This window comes from Micromesistius poutassou (genome assembly GCF_964030765.1).
Source record: "Micromesistius poutassou genome assembly, chromosome: 10".
NCBI lineage: Eukaryota > Metazoa > Chordata > Actinopteri > Gadiformes > Gadidae > Micromesistius > Micromesistius poutassou.
Window position 1 is genome coordinate 8,084,927 of NC_140280.1, and position 8,990 is coordinate 8,093,916.

The window sequence follows — 8,990 nt, forward strand, 5'->3', positions numbered from 1 at the left end:
ACCCCCCATAGCTTATGGAGGACTGTGGCATATACACCTGAAAAAAGGCTTGGGAAAAAGGTTGTGAAAGCTGCCCAGAAATATTTTCTCAGACGCACACACATTTAACATATTAACAAGCCAGCATGCTTTTTAAAATTCTGGCCCACATTCCTCTGCGCAGCAGAAGATACGCTGCATCAACTGCTAATCAGTGAAATCACCTGTAGTATGTCCCAATTAATGAGTTGTAATGCAGCCTTAATCATGTTTCAGAGCCTAAGAGAGGCCTCAGGTGACCTCTAGTGTGCTGGAGCAGCATGCAGAGCAGAGAGAACAGAGAAAGGTGAGAGAAGGCCCTCCGGTCCATCAGGAACTGGGAGGAGGTCGGATTCACACGGTTATCTGTTTCACCGCTGGTTATATGCTTCCTTTTAATTTTTGTGGGCCTACAAAAACTTTTTTTTTTGCCGTTAGTTCAGTGAGCATTTTACTGTATTACAGTAACAAATAAATATTTGCTTTATTACCTTTCTGTATTTGTGCACTGATCTCCTCATCGCGTCCCCCGAAAGACTGGCTGAACATTTTCTTACTGCAGTGTTTTACATTTTACTGTGGGTTTTGCCTAAATAGGTAACATTTGTGTATTCTCAGACCTCTACCAGTGTTGCAGCATCAACTGTAAGTTCAGAGTTTGACTCCATAACATTTGTGTATTCTCAGACCTCTAACAATGTTGCAGTATCAACTCTAAGTTCATGGTTTGACTCTATAAATAATATAAATGCCTCATGAAACTTAAACATATATAAACAGTATTTTGTTGGCAGTGTTTTCAAAGGATCACACCAGTGTTCAAATGATGCTCTGTGAAAGATATTCATATGATTGCTGTGTGTATCGTTTTGCAGGAAAGAATCTGTTTGAGAAGAGAGAACAGGGTTTTGAGTGCAGTGTTTCATTTAGCAAGAGATTAGTGGAGTTTTGGCATAAATTACTCTTTTCAGTTTTGTGTTTAGAGTTTTGAGGAATTGAGACACAAACGGAATCACATAGAAGTATAAGCTCATGCCAGCCACCATTTGTGTTGCTGTGAGATGCCAGAAAACTCCAACAGTGTAGCGATAAGAGCCACAAATAAACTTCAAAACATGGGACTATTTAGGACAATGAAAGAACATTTGATAAGCACTGTGAACAAAGTCACTATATTTCATTTCATTGCCGTGCAGTATATGAGTGTGTATGAGAGAGAGAGAGAGAGAGAGAGAGAGAGAGAGAGAGAGAGAGAGAGAGAGAGAGAGAGAGAGAGAGAGAGAGAGAGAGAGAGAGAGAGAGAGAGAGAGAGAGACTCATTGCTATGATCATTGGTCTCAAAGGTTTTCAACTGGTTAAATAAGATAAGATAAGATAATCATTTATTAGTCCCACAGTGGGGAAATTTGAAAATCCCTAAAACATTGTTGTTACTTCACATATGAGTACAAGTAGTACAAGTGTGAGCCAGTATTCCAGCTGAGGCCATTAGGGCCCCTGTCTGTGAGCTGTGTGTGTAGAGGTCACTCCATTTAGGGGCCCCTGTCTGTGAGCTGTGTGTGTAGAGGTCACTCCATTTAGGGCCCCCTGTCTGTGAGCTGTGTGTGTAGAGGTCACTCCGTTTAGGGGCCCCTGTCTGTGAGCTGTGTTTGTAGAGGTCACTCCATTTAGGGCCCCCTGTCTGTGAGCTGTGTGTGTAGAGGTCATTACATTTAGGGCCCCCTGTCTGTGAGCTCAGTGTGTAGAGGTCACTCCATTTAGGGGCCCTTGTCCATTTACAGGGTATCCATTTCAACCAGGGATTCAACCAGCTGCCTTCATTGAGATGCACGCAAATAATGTGGACTAAATATGAATTAATACAGACAGACATGTGTGTAAGAATCCACTGTACTAACTCATGCTATTTTACGTTAATGTTTCAATTGATCCTTTTTCCTAACTATCCTGTTCAATCATACCAATGTTAATTCCACATGTTAATGAAGTCTCCCGAAAAAATACCAATGTCGCAATCAAACCACTAAAATTTCTTAAGACACATGGAATGTGTCTTATCGGGCTAATGCTGCATTATATTAGCATGAGAATGCATTTCATCAGCCATCTGCTTCTCCGATTGTCCTGCAGAAACACCACCCACTCATCCAGTCGCCTGCACACGCATTCTCTCTCTCTCTCTGTACCTTTCTCTCTCTGTCTACACCTCTCTCTCTGTCTGTACCTCTCTCTCTCTTTCGGTTCCTCTCTCCCTCTCTGTCTGCACCTCTCTCTCTCTCTGTCTGAACCTCTCTCTCTATGTCTGCACCTCTCTCTCTCTGTCTGTACCTCTCTCTTTCTCTGTCTGTACCTCTCTGTCTCTCTTTGTCTGCACATCTCTCTCTCTCGGTCTGTACCTCTCTCTCTCAGTCTGTCTCTCTCTCTCCCAGCCTCCCAACATAGACAGGTAGTAGAGATACTGTAGCCAGGTGGGTAGACCAGTAGTTGAGATACTGTAGCCAGGTGGATAGACAGGTTTAGAGATACAGTAGACATGTGGATAAACAGGTTTAGAGATACCGTAGACAGGTTTAGAGATACAGTAGACATGTGGATAAACAGGTTTAGAGATACAGTAGACAGGTGGATAGACAGGTAGTAGAGATACCGTAGCCAGGTGAATAGACAGGTATAGAGATACAGTAGACAGGTGGATAGACAGGTAGTAGAGATACTGTAGCCAGGTGAATAGACAGGTATAGAGATACAGTAGACAGGTGGATAGACAGGTAGTAGAGATACAGTAGACAGTAGAGATAAGAGGCTAGCTTGGCACATCAGGATCCAGACATAAGCAGACAGACAGGTAGACAGACAGGGGTAAAGGTAACACAGGCAGAGAGACAGACAGGTAGACAGACAGGAGTCACACATGCAGAGAGACAGAAGGGAGATCTAACGAGGCTGGGTGTTTGATCCATGGGTCAGCTGCCCCCTAGGGTGCAAGTCCCTCAGTGAGGTGCATCTTTTATTTATTTTATTCCGCCTCTATCCAGCTGCTCAACTTTGGGATTCATTTTGAAAAATGCTTTTCTCTTCAAAGGCAGTGAAAACGGTGGAGGCTGATGGTAAATACCAAAAAAATGAACCCTTGTTGTTGATTTAGAAATGTTGGTTTGTCTGGAGAGGAACATGGAACATAATAATGTGGACAAAGGTTTTAAAAAGAACATTATGATCAATGGTGAGATTGTTGTAAAATCAACATTCCAGAAGATGCAGTTTAACAAAGATGTAGAAAAATGAGTTGAACACGGAACAACTTCACTGAGGACACACACACACACACACACATGCACGCACACACGCTTGTGTACACACATGTAAGTATGCACGCACACACACCAACACACGCTGACATACACACACGCTCGCACATGTACGCACGCTTCCACAGGAGAGAGAGAGGATTCACAAAACACAGCTACACACAAACCCCATCACAGGGTGGGGATACACACTCTCTCCTCTCGCACATGGGAGACAGAATGATTCACATACAAACAAAGATACACACCAAACACACACCTACATACAGAGCAACACAATCACAAACAGATGCACACAATTCAAATATGTCTTTGAACTTGCAGATCAATATATATTTTTTTATCATATTTGCATTTTGATGCTGTAGGCCTATTTCTTGTTTATGAATTATTATTTAAATTTTGAAAAATCATACTTGAAAAATCACGAAAATAATTCCCATTCCGTTTCAATGAGTGAATACAGGGCTACAGTTACATAAAGAGCCATACAGTCGGAGGCTTTCAACCATACGCTCCGCCGACTGTGACAAGTCATCTTACCCGGGGAGACTGGACTCCACCAGCGTTCCCATTACCGAGCTTTTCTCAACAACCACGAAAACCGGCAGATCGTCTCCCGCCACTCCCAGCAGGGGGGAACCAGGGTCAAGTCCCGGGTTTAACGGTCTCTCCTGCCGAGAACATCTCTCTGCTCCCGTCCTCTTCTTGGCTAATTCGAATTGTTCCGTTTCGGACTGGGACCGGGACTGGGAGCGTCCTCGCATGCTTGACGCTGGGTTTCAGAGAAGGGCACGTGTTTGCCCTTGGTCTGACTGAATTACAATCATCCGCTGGTCCATCATAAAGGCCTGTTTTAAAACTCGGTCGAAAGGGGGAAGAAATGAGCGCTGCTTGACGCCACAGCGGTAAAGACAGCTGACGCGGTTTGGTTCGGACCCGAGTCCCTGGAGATGGGCTGTCCGGGGAATAAGCGACACCTCGCGCTGTCCATTAACGCTGGGAAAGGCCCGACGGTCGGTGGCCCCCGGATGACCTGACAGCTGCCGGATCCGGGCTCGTAGGGGTTAAAGGAGCGTCGGATTCCGGGGAGTTCAAACACCATGGATCACGGGAGAACGGTCATTCGATTTGATCATCATCTGATCGCTCAGTGAGGACCAGAGTGGGACCGTCCAGCTGCAGGCCTATGAGCCCGAGCTGCACCCCTCACACGGACACACAACACCAGCCGTATAAGAGGATCCTTTAACTAACTACTGGTATTCAATCTCACAAGGCTCTGATTGGCGGTCATCCAGTGATGAACCAACGTTAGGATCCTCCAGGACGGCTACAGCGCCTCCTACCTCCGGCGTGACAACAGGTGCGTCCGTCGCGTGCGGAGCGGAGCGGCAGCCGTCGCGCGGCGGGGCGACGCGACAGCACGAGATGCCGCTCGTGCGGTAAAAATCACCTGTGAGATTTGAAACGAGACGACGAGATCTGAAAGAGTCCAAACCAAAGAAGCGTCATGATCACCTACCTCCAGATGAACAGTGATCCCCGGAATAGAAGAAACCAACGATCCAACGGCTGAACCGAGGAGGGATGTGATGAGGGGCGGAAGATGCTTGAGATGTTGGAGACGCTGGAGGTGCTGGAGGAACTGGAGGTGCTGGAGATGCTGGACGGCCACAATCTTCTCAGTTTCCTACATTCGTCATATGGTCTCGAGGAGTTGCTCCAGGAACCTTCTCCCAGAATAGAGCGACATGCCCACCGGTCCAACAGCGCCGGGTCCAACTTTAGTCAGTCAAAAAAGACCAGATTCAACTGGTTGTGTGAGTGTGTTCCCCGCTGTGGACTCGGCTCATCTCCCCGGCTCTGCGTTCATGTCTCCAATCGGTGTCTTCATTTCACGTCGCCATATCTAATAAGCGGTAACAGATCCTCCTGATCCCCTCCTGGTGATTCAGACGACCCCCCCCCCCCCTTCGCGCAGTCTCTCTCCCGCCGCCCCCGTCGCTTAGGAAGAGTCGATCAATCACCGGATCAATCCCAGATCAGATTGACCGAGGCGGGGTGAGATCAACAAGCTCCGCGTGAGCGGAACGGGAGAAGGTTGTTGGTTTGGCGCCCGAGCGTCACTCGATGAAGAAGCTTTAGTGAGACAGGAGGGGAATGATCTCCCGCTGCTCTACCTGCGCCTCCTCTCCAGTGACGGCGGGACCAGAACGCGCTCCAGCACGAGGAAGGAGGCTGGAGGTGAGCGCGAGCTTTCTCCGCGTGGTGTAGAGAATGAAACAGGTGGGTGGGTGGTGAGCAGGGGGATGTGTTTTTAGAGAGAGGGGGGTGAGAGAAACGGAGGGATAGGCGGAGGGATAGACTGGCTACTATTCCCACTCAGTCTGAACGCAGATAATCCTAATTCATGAGCACCGAACCCCTATATTAGGTCAACGGAATCCAATGTTTCATATGACTTGTCTGTAGGTAAAACTGGAAGAAAAAGGAAGTGATGTACTCTGGTTCATTGCGTAATTATACTAAGTAATCAATGTCAATCCATAGAAAATAAATTCTAAATAAAAATTCTTTCTGCGACTTAAGAATGAATTCATGGTTCACAACATCAGGAGGATGGTTTTCCCAGAAGGCCATGCAGGTTTTGGTGCAATGAGGGGACTCTTGTCCCCTCATGTCTGTGCCTCCCTTCCAGTTTGACCTCTGCAGCTCTTCCAGAATGCTTCAACCTGCCCTAGTCCCCCCCCTGCACCACCCCCCCCCCCCTCTCCGCCAGACTCCATCAACCCTGCACACTGCGCCTCTAATCACTCTTTAACTAATGAAACCGCCAAACCCGACCTCAACAATATGGAGATGAACCAGCCACTGAGATCAAAACCAGACCAACAATTTATTTGATATATTTACGAAGGATTTGCCTTTTATTAAGATAATTCAATCACAATTTTCCCTGTAACTTGAAATGTGACAGGTCTTTTTGCATCCACCGTTCGATTAATAAATGACAGGTACACCACATTACGTCTCACACACACTGAGGCGGGGCAGCCTACACGTGGTCACTCTTTCCCTCCACCCAATAAAACCCCAGGAATGTTTTCTTTGACTAAACGTTGAACTACTTAACTGGAGTGACGGGTCGCTTTACGTAAGCAGCGGCCCCAGCTGAAGGCCCCAGCAGCACTCTGGCGTGTTCCTCCTATAGCCTGTAGGCTAACCCGTGAACGTCCTTTGATCTTCATGACTTATTATCATCCTGGGATGAGCATGTTCCTTCTCAGTTGGCGGCCCTGTGAGTACAATAGCCGCTCCCTTCCCCCCCCTGGTTCCATCGCACACTCTTAACGCTAATGATGTAATATCCCGGTCTGCTCTCTGTCCCGCGAGACGCCGCCCTCATCCGGTCGCAGCCACGGGGTTCAGAGCTACGTTTTCACAATTGCTGCATTTCTCATAATTAAAACGGGGTTTTGAAAGTAATCTTTGCCGCTCGTTCTTTCCCCAGTGGGAATGAGGATGCAGTGCCGGTGTTGCTGTGCCGGTACGGAGGCCGGAGCCTACCCCTGGGTACGTACGCTGTTTTCATTATTTCATTATCTGAACTATAATTAACGATGAACTATACTCGTCCGCCTAGACAGAGGATCACAGAATGTCACAGACCCTTATGAGAGCCATCTGCTGTTTTGATATCCATTGCTACAGAGACAATTAAAAGTCACCTCTAAGTCCATAAATAACAGCAGTCACAGTTTATGCAGCTGGGTCCAACAGACTCAGAGCATCTGAAACGTTCACTCCACTGTGTTGCTGCCTGGCACCATACCACTACAGCCTTCCCATTCTGCTCAATGGCCTGGCAGGGATAGGGTGATGTCACTCAGCTGAGCTGAAATCCCATTGGATGGAGACGCCCGGCAGACCACTGCAGCCAATAGCACTGCTGCTGCTGTGGGCCCCGCCCACGAGGAGGGCTGCAGAGCTGGCCCCTGAGCCCGTCCCCGACCGGGCCCCTGAGCCCGTCCCCGACTGGCACGGGCATGGGGATGAGAGTCACGATGAGGAAGAATAAAAGATGGCTCCTGCAGCCCTGCACGTCTGATTGATTCTGGCTTTGTGGGGGATTTGAAAAGATTTGTGCAGCAGTTATTATTTCCAGTTGCAGGTCTCAGAGCTCCTTCCCGGGCCTACTGAAGGTCTGGTTGGATGGCAGCCCCCTAAGCTCACACTGTTACAGGTGTCTCAAAATAGATAGGGAGAGGAGGAAGGAAATGTGAGATGAGAACAAATAAGGATGCTGAAGAAGGAATAGATGGATGTCTGGACAGACGAGATGGACGGGCAGCAGGGAGGGAACTTGCTGAGCTGATACTGACCATAGCGTCCTAAATACATGAGGTTCTCTTCTGGTCTCCTCACACAGGTACAAGGTCTGGAGGGGCTGTGGTGGATCTGGTGACGTGTGGAACCAGACAAGGTGCATTGCTGTTGAAGCATATTTCTATGAAACCATTTAGCACATTTCATAAGCGATGGGACGGGAACCAAAGTGGGTTGTGATCCAGTTGGAGGTTGGCCACGGCCTGTCACGTTGGCACAATAGAACTTGAGTGTGCAGTCGAATCCCACAGACACACACAGCCTCTTGGGTCCAAAGATTAATACTTTGAGAAGCCCTGATTTAGCATACTCTTTAAACTGAGCAAATGACAGTGAAGTTATTTGTGTGTCATTATAAAGATGCAGTCTGTAGGCATAAGGGATGACTACAGCTAGCCTGCAGACATTAGGCAGGAACCAAGAACCTTTCAGCTCTGGTCCCTGCTCAACCTTAAGGTGATGACAACAGAAACACACACGGAAAAGGGAGAATAGATATGGATAAAAAAGAAATAGACATCTAGTGGTACAGACAGATGACTTGAGAGGGACTATTACCACTTTACACCTGGGAAGTCAGATGCATTTACCCATCCTGTTCGATGTGGGGAGAATGTGCCCAGACCACCTTCTGATGTGGGTGGACAGATACGATCTATGATGCGTCTTGGCTACATTTATGTCTGGGTTTGTATGTATTTAATCGATATCTGATTAGAATCTGATTGCCCAATGTGCATGCTAATGCCATTTTTTTACAATCTAAAAGGACTTTACAGGATGTGTATTTAGGACAAACCTTAGCCCCCATAGGGCAAGAAAAAAAAAATTGACATCAAAAGTAACATGGCAAGCCAAAATTTGAAATACAATACATCACCATTGACACCAAGTGTCAATGGTGATGGGTTGCTGGCTAGTGAGCAAACCATAGCCGTCAGGGGGTCCAGACATCCAGCCTGATCACTGTAGCCATCAGGGGGTCCAGACATCCAGCCTGATCATAGCCATCAGGGGGTCCAGACATCCAGCCCGGTCACTGTAGCCGTCAGGGGTCCAGACATCCAGCCTGATCATAGCCATCAGGGGGTCCAGACATCCAGCCTGATCACTGTAGCCGTCAGGGGTCCAGACATCCAGCCTGATCACTGTAGCCGTCAGGGGGTCCAGACATCCAGCCTGATCACTGTAGCCGTCAGGGGTCCAGACATCCAGCCTGATCACTGTAGCCGTCAGGGGTCCAGACATCCAGCCTGATCATAGCCGTCAGGGGGT